This window comes from Lactuca sativa, chromosome 8 (genome assembly GCF_002870075.4).
Source record: "Lactuca sativa cultivar Salinas chromosome 8, Lsat_Salinas_v11, whole genome shotgun sequence".
Taxonomy (NCBI): domain Eukaryota; kingdom Viridiplantae; phylum Streptophyta; class Magnoliopsida; order Asterales; family Asteraceae; genus Lactuca; species Lactuca sativa.
Window position 1 is genome coordinate 125249419 of NC_056630.2, and position 15518 is coordinate 125264936.

Sequence of the window (15518 nt, forward strand, 5' to 3'; positions counted from 1 at the left end):
CTATTATATTTTGACAGAATAAGCCACTTATACTACAATGCTAATACAAAACATCTATTATTCTTTCAGAATACACGTATATATTTACTATTATTATAACATCTATAAGAATATATATTTTTTATTTTAATCAGATAACACATTTTGCCTGTATTTATCATAAACAACACAAAATACCACATCCTACTGTCATTATGTTAGATTATTATTTCACATATTCTACAAGAATATAATATTTTACTACATCTTATTTCAGAAATAAACATTCAAATAAAAATCATTTACTTTCAAATGTTGATTTCTTAAGGAAGTTTTAAAAAAATAACACAATCAAATTAAATAAAATCCACCATAAAAGCATTAAATCATTCTTCATATGTTGCTCATCTTAAAAGTCACCGAATGACACCGATGTCTCCTTCTACGTCTTTTAGGGTTCAATAATCGGTCTTCACCTCCACTGAATCTTCTGATTTTATGGACAACACAAGGAAATCAGACTTCGTTTTGGTATCCGATTGATTTTGTAATTGATTTGAATGTTTGCAAGATGATGGGGAATGAGTTATTTAGTTTCCAAAGATACAACCGGTTCCCTATTCTAAAGATGATGCTAATGTACTATACTATGCCTTCATGCCAATTTTATTTTACGAAATGTCATTAAAATGCTTATTTTTAATTAGTTAATTAATAAAAACCAATTACTTAATTTGCTCCAAATTATTGGCTTAGAATCAATTTTACAAGAACACAATAGTCGGTAAAAACACAATAACTTAAGCATACATATACACACACACACACACACACACATATATATATATATATATATATATATATATATATATATACACAAGGTTAGGATCAAATGTGAACTTCAAATATTGTATGAATGTATTGTTGGAATAGTGTCTAAGGCTGCAACTATATTAGACAAGTATTTGACCCGATTGTGCATGGTCGTTTTGGGTTGCCTTCACGATAGCAACTTGACAGGATGATTTATTATGAGAGAATAAATATTATTAATATATTATGAGAATAATATAAGGAATAATAATATTGTTATTTGATTAATATAAGTCATAAATTAATTAGTATTAATTTGGTAACTTAAAGAGATTAATTAAATAAGAGGGTATAAACTGTCAATTGTTTGATAGTTACACTTTAGACTGTAAATCCTTATTGGATGAAGGGTGGACAGATTCTAGGGCTAGGGATAGCCTCAAATCGTTCAATGCTTATCTAAGGAAAGGATTTGGATTGCTTTAAGGAAAGATTATCCAACTAGGGTTTAAGGTGAAACCCTTAAGGAGTCTACAAGTATAAATAGACCCCATGGTCAAGGGAAATCGGCAGCTTATCTAAAGTAGAGAACCCCTGGCCGATTTCCTCCTAACCTCTCTCTCAGATCATCTTCTTTGCTATTTGGTGTTTGTAAGCCATTAGAGGAGTGACAATTGTGACTCTAGAGCTCCAAGACAACAAGATCAAAACAAGAGATTCAAAGGTAAACTTCTAGATCTAATTTTGTATTGTTTTTATACCTAATTAGTTATTAGAAGTCTTGGATTCAAAGCATGTTTAATTAGAAAGCCTAGATCCAAGCATTAGGGTTTTGCATGCGCACATAGGAAAGTTCTTATGGCTAAAACCCATCAGTGGTATCAGAGCCTAGATTGGTTTCTATTAAATTGTTGCTTGTTTGTTTGAATCTTGTTTGCAAAATTCGAATTTTGTGTCTCTGTGTCATGAACTCAAAGAGTCCCATGGTGGACTCAACGAGTTGGCCTGACTCGACGAGTCCAGTTGGGAACTCGACGAGTTCGAGCGTCAGGAAGGGCCAGATTCGGGATTTTTTCATATTTATCTTATGGAAACTTGCCTTTATCATATTAGATCAACCTTAATCCGATTTTCTGATATATATGACTATAATCTTAATCTAATTAAAGATATTTATCAACTAATAAAATATTTAATTTCCTTATGTGATAATTAATTAATTATTTTGATTAAATTGGTAATTATCTTGCAAGAAATCTTTAAATAAATCAAATATGGATAATTATGGAATTAATTGTTAATAAAGATTATTTGTTATTTGATCCTCCATGTTTTAAATGTTTAAAACTTGTCCTCAAGTTTTGAAATTTATGTTTTGTGATTAAAAGTTTTAATTTAGACAATTAAAATTTCAAACCCTAGATTTTTAAAACTTTAAAATACAACCCTATACTAAAATAATATTACAGGATTAATATATATATATATATATATATATATATATATATATATATATATATATATATATATATATGTATAACTAAATTGCTAGTCTTACCGTTAGTAGGCCTCATTCACGAATCCGATCTATAAGGTGGGTATAAGGTTGCGGCCTATAAAATGGCTGATATTGCCATATTTATACTTATTTTTAGGCAGTATTTAAGTACATTTTTATTAATAAATTGATAATATGTTTAGAATAATGATACTTATGAGTTTAAATTGTTATTTTTAGTCAATACAAAGGATTTTCGAAGAAAGGGACCAAAGGTGACAAAATGGGGAACATGGGAGGCTTGGAAGACAAGAAAATAATAAATTCACGATAAGAGCTAAATTCACGACGTGGCGATGAAGCCCACAACGTGGCACGGGTGTTCCAGAAGATAAACATTGCGACGCGGAGGATTTCCTTGAAGGATACGGATTGCTTGAAGCCCACGACGTGGCGCGAGTTTTCAAGGATTATATAAGTTCTCCTGATTATTACGAAAAGAGGGACTTTTGGCAGAAGAAAAAGAGTTCCAGAAGACGAATAAGAACGAAAGAAAGGTTCTGGAAGAGGGTTTTCAACACCAAAAGAAGTAAAGGTTTATTTTTAGAACATGTCTTTTATTAGTTTTAGCTGTGTTAGTTTAATTACTATGATGAGCAGCTGAATCTAGCTACTCTTGTTTAGCTAGATGAAGCTTTAAACTTATGAATAGTTATATGATTATGGATTGAGCTTAGTTGGTAAAAATTTGCTTGTGTTTGATTTGTATAACCTAGCATGTTAATATTTGTTTATCTAATTGCTTAATTGCATGTTCTGTGTAGCTTAGTGATCAGTAAACTGCATGAACCTGTTTACCTAATAATTTAGTGAACATTGAATTGTTAGAGCTAGGATTGACCAATCTTAGTTAGTAATTAGAATAAATAAAGTTTAGCCGTGCTAGAGAACGTGAATTGTGATCATAATTGCGTTTACACAACAAATCTTACATAGCATATTGTGACATCCCCATTTTTACGGCCAGAAAAGACCGATCTTTGTTTATGCTTTATAAAAATCAGAGTACTTCTTTAATAAAAGTGTCGCGGAATTTGTCCCCAGAAAAACATGATAAATACGTTATTAAAACATTTTCGAAGAAACGTATTTTATTCATTTTAAACGTTTGGGATGTCATCGTCAATACAGGAACATAAGCATAAACAAAACTTACATTCATTTACACTAATGATTTACATCTCCTTTATTCTCTCAGTGAATTATGTCTTCGTATTGATACCTGTGATACAAAGAAAACTGAGTGGGTCAGGCTTGGGAGCCTGGTGAGCATATAGGGTTTTCAACCCACAATAATACATTTATTATATTCAATTATCAACAATCAACCCAAATACCCATCCCCATTATCTTCTTTAAGGTTTTACCCTAAGAATCGATTATACTTTCTTCATTTATTCCTAAGGGTTTACCTGAGGAACTGGCACACAGTCCATTTGCTACCACGGTTTATACAATAGGTACTACGTCGCATAGTCACCAGGGTTCATACAATTAGCACTACGTCTCATAGTCACCAGGGCTTACATAATAGGTACTACGTCTCATAGTCACCTAGGTTCATACAATTAGCACTACGTCTCATAGTCACCAGGGCTCACACAATAGGCACTACGTCTCATAGTCACCTGGGCTTACACAATAGTCACTACGTCTCATAGTCACCTGGGTTCATACAATTGGCACTACGTCTCATAGTCACCACGGTTTGCACAATAGGCACATCGTCACCAAAGTTTAACAAATAGGCACAAAGTCGCATCGTCACCAACTATTCCATCTACCCATGTTCTACCCAACATTTTTGTAGATATAAATACAAACACAATTTGAATCATTTAACACCCGTATAAAAACATCAATTCCAAATCCATCTCAAATAGATATATAACACCTAGCACGTATTTCATAGCTAATACTTTATATTTATGTATTAGAAGAAAGTGCTATGCACTCACGCATATAAACAACAATATATATGTATACACATAACACGTATTTTATAAAATACTTCATATTTATGTGTAAGATGAAAGTGACTATACACTCACTTGATCAGAAGATGATCCGACAGCACTACGGCTTGCAGATGTAGCGCCTCTCCGCAGATCTGGAAGATCTTCACAAAAACCGGGCTCCTCGCGGGCAGGGCTTCGGCTCGGGAATAACGCTCTTCGGGATTCTCGGGGCTTCGGATCTCGCTTCGGGGCTCGGGAATAATACCGGGGTTTCGGGGTATAAATGGTACGCAAATCGAGGCAAAAGATGAGAGAAGATGAAGAATTTGTAAAAGAAAAGAAGCTGGCCTCGCATCCCCTTTTATAGTTGCTGACCCTCGCACGTACGTGGGGCGTAACTTCGGGGTACGCGGGGCGTACTCCTCGGAGGTCGTCAGCGCTTACGTCATCGGCCCTCATACGTCATTGCATACGACTCACGACTCCGTAGAACTCGAGTGCCCTACGCTGTACGCGGGGCGTACAGCAGTACGCGGTGCGTACTTCGGATAGACCGCCTCACCCTTCTTCGGATAATATCGGAAATAAATATTAAATATTTATTAAACTTCAAAAATTCATATCTCCTTCATATGAACTCTGTTTTCGACGTTCTTTATATCCACGCGAAGGTGAGACTACGCTCTACAACTTTCGTTTAGACTCCGTCGGCTCATTTTGACTTTTATTTTTATTATTTATTTTTAGAAGGCTGGGATAGAAAAACTTCGTTATAAATTCATAACTTCTTCGTTTGACGTCCGTTCTCGCCTAACTTTTCATCGTTTTGCTACTAACAACGAGATCTTCAATTCTCATTTAGATTGTTTCGGCTAAAAACCGCTCGATCTCAAATCGAGTATTCGGGCTGCATACCGCTAAGTCGAAACTTAGAAAAATCATAACTTCCTCATACGAAGTCAGATTTGGGCGTTCCTTTTATGCACGCTCTCGGTTTAACGAAATCTATGACTTTTGTTTAGATCGCTAAGGCTAAATATCGCTCTAACATAAATTCACTTTTTACGTCATTCAGCGTCGTGCCGGTTCTATCGCGAAACTTCGACAGGTCATAACTTCTTCGTTATGATTCGGATTTCGACGTTCTTTATATGTACGGAATCCTTGTAACATATACTATAACCTAGTTAAGATTATTCATTCTAAATAATCTTCTATCAGAAACTCATTTTTGACGCTTATCGTCTTTAAATTGACTAGCCCTGATCTACGGGCGTTACAATTATCTCCCCCTTAGGATGATTACGTCCCGGAATCATCAACGAAATAGGGCTTGTATAATGATTCCATATGTCATCCTTCCATCCTAAGTAATCACCGTGATGCTCAATCTTGCACCTGCTCTTCGTACTATGTTGGCTTTCAATCGTAACCTTTGAGTTACAAAATAGGTCCTTATTGAGGACTCCTTTTTCTTCTCAGGATAAATACTTTCCTTTATCTGTTGTAACAGACCGATGGGTCGTGCTCTACTGACCTCTCATCGCATGATGTAATGCTTAGACTTTGGTCTCTTAGAGTTAAATTCCAAAATGGAATATACCTTCCTTCATATTCTAATGTGATATAATCACATTTCAGCACGTAGCATTTCTGCCTACAAACTTCTTTTAACAACGAGCGCGACACTATCAATTGCATTAACTTCAACCTTCTGACTTAAGTTAGATGTTACATCTAACTTGGTTCTCTAGACCACATAACATACTCCTCGTAGTCGAACTCAAATTTAAACATGACCACTAGGGTCGGAACAAGAACCATCTTACTAGTCATTACCGAAACAATGGTAATGACATACCAGAATAATATGGAATCAATCACTAGCTTCTTGGTAACCTTGTGACTTTCCCTGATCCAAGTGCGAGTCCTGTGCTTCCGGTAGTATATGCATCTACTACCTTTCACACCTACTCATACTCGTCCCAAGTATTGTCTCTCAGTCGAACCAAGTCACTATACAAAAATCACACAATCATTTAACACATCAGGTACTAAAACCATAAATATCACATAAATATCAAAACCAGGGTTTACAATATAACTTGAAATGATTACACAAAAGTTCAAGTTCACCCTATAATATGCCTTTAATTGGCTACATCATAAGTTGATCCTTGGTTATAAATTCCTCATTCTTGATTCGCTTCGTCGAGGATCATGTGGAATGCCTTTGGCTGTGGTGGTGCGTTTTTCTTTGGGCAGTCTCTAGAAATATGCCCTTCCTCATTACATCCGTAGCACACCCTTTTGTTGGATGCACACTTGTTGGCGTAATGCCCCGTCTTCCCACATTTGTAGCAAGTCATATCCTCGCTACACTTCCCGAACTGTTTCTTTTTACACTTCTCGCACCACTTAGCTTCATCTCTTCCTCCAGATTTCGAGAATTTGGTTTCTTTGTTGATTATTGAAGATCCTTCATGTTTCCTTTTCTCTCCAACTTCAGCTCTCTCCAGACCCTTTTCTTTTATTTGGGTTTCAACATTTTTGGCTGCCCAGATGGCGGCTTTCAAAGTGGTTGCTTGCTTGACTATCGGACCAAAGTCCGATGGTAATCCATTGGCAAACTTGTTGACCTTGGAAAGTTCAGTTGGAACTAGGTATGGAATGAGCTTCATCTTTTCCGTAAAGCTTGTGGCATATTCAGTGATGCTCAATTTTCCCTTCTTCAGATTCTGGAACTCATTGTTGATTTCTAGGAGATCCTGCTCAGAGCAGTATTGCATTTTCAATTGTACCACGAACTCCTCCCAAGACATCTTGCTAGCTTCCCCCTTGGGCATCGAACCGGCCAGTAACTTCCACCAGCTCAGTACTCCAGATTTTAATAGAGGAATTGCAAGAGCGGTCTTCTGCCTGTTGCTGCATTCGCAACTTTCAAACATAGTCTCCATTTCGGAGACCCAGTCCATAACTTGCACCGGCGTCGGGCTTCCGGATAGACATGGTGGTTTGGATGCCATGAAATCCTTATACTTGCACCCACGACCATCATTTCCTCCATACTGGTTATTGCATCTAACCACTGGTTGTTCGACTTGACCAATGATCCCACTAAAGTTTTCTCCTTCAGACTGCCCTCCATTCTCCTCGGGCTCTTCTGCTTGAATTGACGGTTCTTTACGATTCTGCCTAAGCAGGCGTCTTGTTTCTTCCATCTGACGATCCAACATCATTTGGATCATCATTTGTACACCAGCCATTGTTATCGGCTCAGGTGCATCAGCTACGACAGGTACTTGTTGAATTACAGGAGGTTGATTCCTGTTTTCATCAGCATTTCCAACTCCGCTTCTTGTTCTCACCATTTTTGATCTACACACCGAATAATTTCACCTTATTACTCCCAACGATTACATGCTAGTTCTAATATCGTATACATACGCTTAGAATCCTAAACACATAAGGTCTCCAGATCCGGTCGGTAACAGACCCTAGATCCGAACAAATAATAGCACCAATATAGCTATCACACAAAACATTTAGCACATAAAAGCATTTTAGGCATCATTCCTAAAATAAACTAGTGCTTGTGTCTATTTAGGTGTACTACCTAACATATTTTAGACACACTCCTCACAATCATTACTTAGCATTCTAAGTTTAAGTCTAGAAATTTCCTACAAATTCCTAGTTCGCTTAAACTAATGCTCTGATACCAACTGTGACATCCCCATTTTTACAGCCAGAAAAGACCGATCTTTGTTTATGCTTTATAAAAATCAGAGTACTTCTTTAATAAAAGTGTCGCGGAATTTGTCCCCAGAAAAACATGATAAATACGTTATTAAAACATTTTCGAAGAAACGTATTTTATTCATTTTAAAACGTTTGGGATGTCATCGTCAATACAGGAACATAAGCATAAACAAAACTTACATTCATTTACACTAATGATTTACATCTCCTTTATTCTCTCAGTGAATTATGTCTTCGTATTGATACCTGTGATACAAAGAAAACTGAGTGGGTCAGGCTTGGGAGCCTGGTGAGCATATAGGGTTTTCAACCCACAATAATACATTTATTATATTCAATTATCAACAATCAACCCAAATACCCATCCCCATTATCTTCTTTAAGGTTTTACCCTAAGAATCGATTATACTTTCTTCATTTATTCCTTAGGGTTTACCTGAGGAATTGGCACACAGTCCATTTGCTACCACGGTTTATACAATAGGTACTACGTCGCATAGTCACCAGGGTTCATACAATTGGCACTACGTCTCATAGTCACCAGGGCTTACACAATAGGCACTACATCTCATAGTCACCTGGGTTCATACAATTAGCACTACGTCTCATAGTCACCAGGGCTCACACAATAGGCACTACGTCTCATAGTCACCTGGGCTTACACAATAGGCACTACGTCTCATAGTCACCTGGGTTCATACAATTGGCACTACGTCTCATAGTCACCACGGTTTGCACAATAGGCACATCGTCACCAAAGTTTATCAAATAGGCACAAAGTCGCATCGTCACCAACTATTCCATCTACCCATGTTCTACCCAACATTTTTGTAGATATAAATACAAACACAATTTGAATCATTTAACACCCGTATAAAAACATCAATTCCAAATCCATCTCAAATAGATATATAAAACCTAGCACGTATTTCATAGCTAATACTTTATATTTATGTATTAGAAGAAAGTGCTATGCACTCACGCATATAAACAACAATATATATGTATACACATAACACGTATTTTATAAAATACTTCATATTTACGTGTAAGATGAAAGTGACTATACACTCACTTGATCAGAAGATGATCCGACAGCACTACGGCTTGCAGATGTAGCGCCTCTCCGCAGATCTGGAAGATCTTCACAAAAACCGGGCTCCTCGCGGGCAGGGCTTCGGCTCGGGAATAACGCTCTTCGGGATTCTCGGGGCTTCGGATCTCGCTTCGGGGCTCGGGAATAATACCGGGGTTTCGGGGTATAAATGGTACGCAAATCGAGGCAAAAGATGAGAGAAGATGAAGAATTTGTAAAAGAAAAGAAGCTGGCCTCGCATCCCCTTTTATAGTTGCTGACCCTCGCACGTACGCGGGGCGTAACTTCGGGGTACGCGGGGCGTACTCCTCGGAGGTCGTCAGCGCTTACGTCATCGGCCCTCATACGTCATTGCATACGACTCACGACTCCGTAGAACTCGAGTGCCCTACGCTGTACGCAGTGCGTACTTCGGATAGACCGCCTCACCCTTCTTCGGATAATATCGGAAATAAATATTAAATATTTATTAAACTTCAAAAATTCATATCTCCTTCATATGAACTCTGTTTTCGACGTTCTATATATATACGCGAAGGTGAGACTACGCTCTACAACTTTCGTTTAGACTCCATCGGCTCATTTTGACTTTTATTTTTATTATTTATTTTTAGAAGGCTGGGACAGAAAAACTTCGTTATAAATTCATAACTTATTCGTTTGACATCCGTTCTCGCCTAACTTTTCATCGTTTCGCTACTAACAACGATATCTTCGATTCTCATTTAGATTGTTTTGGCTAAAAACCGCTCGATCTCAAATCGAGTATTCGGGCTGCATACCGCTAAGTCGAAACTTAGAAAAATCATAACTTCCTCATACGAAGTCAGATTTGGGCGTTCCTTTTATGCACACTCTCGGTTTCACGAAATCTACGACTTTCGTTTAGATCGCTAAGGCTAAATATCGCTCTAACATAAATTCACTTTTTACGTCATTCAGCGTCGTGCCGGTTCTGTCGCGAAACTTCGACAGGTCATAACTTCTTCGTTATGATTCGGATTTCGACGTTCTTTATATGTACGGAATCCTTGTAACATATACTATAACCTAGTTAAGATTATTCATTCTAAATAATCTTCTATCAGAAACTCATTTTTGACGCTTATCGTCTTTAAATTGACTAGCCCTGATCTACGGGCGTTACACATATTTACATTTATAATTAGTTATGTGTTTAATTATGTGTGAACATACATGTTTTGACATGAATTAGTTAAGTATTGGTAAGATAGAACTAAATTACTAATATAATTAAAAACCAACTTAGTAATCCGTAATTGTTAGCTAGCTATAAGGGAGAAGTGGATTCAAACTAAACAAGAGTGTGTTTTTATTTATTGAATTTGATTTAAGATCACCTGATCTTGTAAAACCAGATAAAACCCCTTATTAAACTTGTTAAATAAATTAGGTTAATTTAATAGTAAGTAAATTAATTAGAACACCGTTCCCTGTGATCGACACCCGACTTACCCAAGCTATACTATAATGTGACTAGGTACACTGCCTATAAGTGCATAGATAGTTAAGTTTGTTAGGTTATAAATATTAAAATTAGTGGGTACTTTTGTGCACATCAATGGCGCTTAATGGGTGTACACTCACACCCACCGCTTGCTTGATCGGTGGAGCGTCGTTAGCCGAACGGGTAGGATAGGGCAACCTCATCCTCTCATTAAAAGTATAATATGAAATACAAAGTAACTACATGTTTTTAAAATTTCCCAATCTTAGTTACTTTAGGAAAAGTGAATTGATGCAATCCCATGAAATTACACTTTGCACCCTTGCTAAGAAGTTAGTGGAGCGTGTGTGGTTTACCGGCACACTAATTGGTTCTAAGCAAAGGTGGCAAAGGGTGATTCATTGTTTATCATAGTTCGATGGAGCGTGTGTGGTTTAGCGGCACATCGAATAGGTGATCGTTACAATGAAGGCACCATGTGAATTTGCATGGTAATTCACACCCGCTTTGTGATCCTCGGTATCCCAGTCACAAACAAGAGGGGCATATCGAGATTTAAACATGCCATTGAATAGTGTCAATGAAACTCATCCGAACCTAGGAATTCTCAATACATTTAGGACTTAAAGTTATGTTTTTATGGTGGAGAATTAGTGAATCGTCATTCACTTACCTTCATATTATTTGCATGTTGGATTACGGCATCCCTTTTCTAATATGTAATTTTTGTTGTTGGATCCTAGCCCTAATTTTTCTTATTGGGTGATAATTAGGGATTCATATTCTAATCTATCTTTGTCCTTTCTATTTGTAGATGTCGAACGCAAACAACGCTGCTGCTAGTTCTTTCACATTGATGAGCCTTTGTCAAAAGGTCACTTTCGATGGGACGAACTTTAGCGAATGGATAAGATACATTCGCACCATTGCTCGCTATGAGGATAAGGAGTATGTCCTCGATGAGAAGCTCGAGAAGATCAACCCTGAAATCGCTACTCCGGCTGAAATGACCGCTTTTGAAACTCATGAGCGCGATGCAACGAAGGTACATTGCATCATGATAGACACCATGAACTCCGAATTCCAAAATTCCTATGAGGACATGTACCCGTACGAGATGCATCAAGACTTATTGGAGAGATACCACCAAAACGCGAGACAAGAGCGTTATGAGATTTTCACTAACATGATTTCCGCTAAGATGGGTCATGGAGAGTCTCTTACCGTGCACCTGCAAAAGATGCAAAGGTATGTCGACCGCCTTCGCAAGTTGAATGTTGACTTTGGGGAAGACTTGGCGATCGACATGGTGCTTCACTCTTTGCCTCCGAGCTACAATCAATTTAGGATGACCTACCACATGAACAAAGAGGAGGTCACCCTAAGCAAACTCCAAGGTCTCTTGAGGGTCGCTGAGAGCAACTTCAAGGACAAGTCTGTTGCACCAACTCCCAATCCGCCCGCTGCTCCTGTCTTGGATATTGGACAGGGAAAGGGAAAGAAAAGGAAGGCTTCGTCTAAGAACTATCGTAAGGTTAAAGCCCGAGATGGTGCCTCTTCTAGTGGGACCAAAGTTGATCCTGCTAAACTCTGCCCTAACCCGAAGGAGGCAGAGTGCCACCACTGCCACAAGATAGGACATTGGAAGAGAAGCTGCCCAGAGTACCTACAAGCCATCAAGGAGGGAAAGATCAAGCCGTCTTTCGCAGGTATATACACAATCAAATCTAACGATTCATCTCATGCTATTTCTTGGGTTCTTGATACCGGTTGTGGTTACCACATTTGTTCTAATGTGTAGGGACTAAGAAGAAATAGGGATGTGGAGGCTGGAAGAATAAATCTAATCATGGGGAACAGAAGATCGTCGCCTGTGACCAAGATTGGAGTGTATTCTTTAGTGCTTAGGAATGGTTTAAGTTTAGATTTGAACAATTGTTGCTATTCGCCAGAAATGGCTAGAAACATAATTTCATTTCATGGTTTGTTTAGACAAGGTTTTAGATTTTCTTTTAGTAATGAGAATGGTTCTATTTTAGCTTATCTAAATGGTGTATTTTATTTTGAAGCTATACCATGTAATGGAATATATGAAACTGTTATGATTGTTGATAACTTAGGAAATGATGTTTTGAACATAGATTCTTCTGATAGTATGGGTAGAGCATCCTTGTGGCATTGTCGTCTTGGACATGTCAACAAGAAACGCATAGCCCAACTCCAAAAGGATGGAGTATTGGAGTCATTCGACCTTAGGGAAGATGACACATGTGAATCTTGTTTACTTGGAAAGATGACTAAGTCACCCTTCACAAGTACTTGTGAAAGGGGTGAGGGTCTATTGGACCTAATACATACCGATGTATGTGGACCGTTTAGATCAACCACGAAGGATGGGAACCGCTTCTACGTGACTTTTACCGATGACTATAGTAGATATGGGTGTATCTCTTTGATCAAGCAAAAGTCAGAAACTTTTGAAAAGTTCAAAGAGTTCAAGAATGAAGTGGAGAATCAATTGGGCAGGAAAATCAAGATGCTTCGATCCGAACGAGGAGGAGAGTACCTAAGTCTTGAATTCCACGATTATCTCAAGGAGTGTGGAATAGTTTCACAATTGACGCCTCCTAGGACACCGCAGTTAAATGGTGTGGCAGAAAGGCGTAATCGAACCTTATTGGATATGGGTCGCTCTATGATGAGTCGTGCTTCACTACCAATCTCTTTTTGGGGGTATGCCTTAGAGACTGCCGCCCATATCCTTAACCGAGTCCCTACTAAGAAGGTTGCCAAAACATCTCACGAGATGTTGACAGGGAAAGCTCCCTCGTTAGCACATATCAAGGTTTGGGGTTGCGAGGCTTTTGTAAGACGAGATACTCACGACAAGCTCGAACCTCGTAGTGAGCGATGTATTTTCATCGACTACCCGCAGAAATCCTTTGGATATCTCTTCTATAGACCGAAGGACAATGTTGTCTTTGTTGCGAGGAGAGGAGTTTTCCGAGAGCGAGAACTCATAGGCCAAGGAGACAGTGGGAGGCAAATCGAGCTTGAAGAGATTCAAGAGTCGATAGATGAAGGAACCTCTACCGCTGGCACTCAACTCGAGGAGGAAACTCCGGTTGAACCGATTGACGAGTCCTTACCTCTTAGACGTTCCAATAGAGTTAGAGTTCAACCCCAGTTTTATGGTTTTCATATTACTACCGAAGGGGATACGTATATTAGTGATGGTACACTAATAAATCTTGATGAACCTAATAGCTATAAGGAAGCCATGGCAGGCCCGGAGTCTGTGAAATGGAAAGAGGCAATGGATAGCGAGATCCAATCCATGTATGATAACCAAGTTTGGAATTTGGTTGATTATGTGCCCGGACGTAAGACCGTTGGGTGCAAATGGATCTTCAAAAAGAAGACCGACGTGGATGGAAACGTACACACATATAAAGCGCGATTGGTTGTGAAGGGCTTTACTCAAACTCCCGGAGTTGACTATGATGAGACCTTCTCACCAGTTGCGAAGATAAAATCTATTAGAGTGATGCTAGCTATTGCCTCATTTCATGATTACGAGATTTGGCAAATGGATGTCAAGACCGCTTTCCTTAAAGGAAAGTTGGCTGAGGATGTTTACATGGCTCAGCCAGAGGGGTTTGTGGATCTGAAGCATCCGAATAGAGTGTGTAAGCTTGAGAAGTCCATTTATGGACTTAAGCAAGCATCTCGCAGATGGAATCTTTGCTTCGATGAGAAAGTCAAAGAGTTTGGATTTGTACAAAGCGAAGATGAATCGTGTGTATATGTCAAAGCCAGTGGGAGTATAGTAAGTTTCCTCATTCTATATGTCGATGACATATTACTCATAGGAAACGACATCCTGACTCTGCAGGAAGTTAAGTCCTGGCTCGGGAAGTGCTTCGCTATGAAGGACCTGGGAGAGGCTTCCTACATTTTGGGAATAAGGATAGTGAGAGAAAGAAGTAAGAGACTAATAGGACTTAGTCAGAACACTTACTTAGAGAAGGTACTAAAACGTTTTAGTATGGAAAACTCAAAGAAGGGAGAATTACCGATACAAAGTAATGCCAAGTTGAGTAAGACTCAAAGTCCGAGTATCGAAGCTGAGATAGCTGAAATGAGCCGAGTTCCATACGCTTCCGCAGTTGGCTCAATCATGTACGCTATGACTTGTACTCGCACTGATGTAGCCTTTGCTTTGAGCATGGTTAGTAGATATCAAGGGAACCCTGGCAGAGCCCATTGGATTGCAGTGAAGAATATCCTTAAGTACCTTCGGAGGATGAAGGAATGGTTCTTAGTCCTCGGAGGGAGTGATGACTTGAAGGTGTGAGGGTATAGTGACGCCAGCTTTCAGACCGACATGGACAACTACCGTTCGTAGTCCGGCTGGGTCTTTACCCTAAATGGAGGAGCAATAACTTGGAAAAGTTCCAAGCAGGAAACCGTAGCTGATTCAACGTGCGAATCAGAGTACATTGCAGCAAGCGAAGCGTCGAAGGAGGCAATATGGCTGAAAAACTTCATCGGTGATCTTGGAGTTGTGCCCTCTATAAAGGAGCCCATGGAGATTTTCTATGATAATGAAGGAGCGGTTGCCTTGACCAAGGAACTGAGGGATCATGGTAGATCTAGACATATCAACAGAGAATATCACTTTATTAGACATCGTGTAGAAGAAGGACAACTCGTAGTGAAGAGGATATCATCAGAAGATAACCCAGCAGATTCGCTTACGAAGGGACTGAGTAGGTTTAAGCACTTGCAGCATGCTAGGAATATTGGGCTGAAGGATGATATTAGCATAGATTAGATAGTAGTAGAAACCTGTAATAGATAAATGTAATTAACATTTGATGA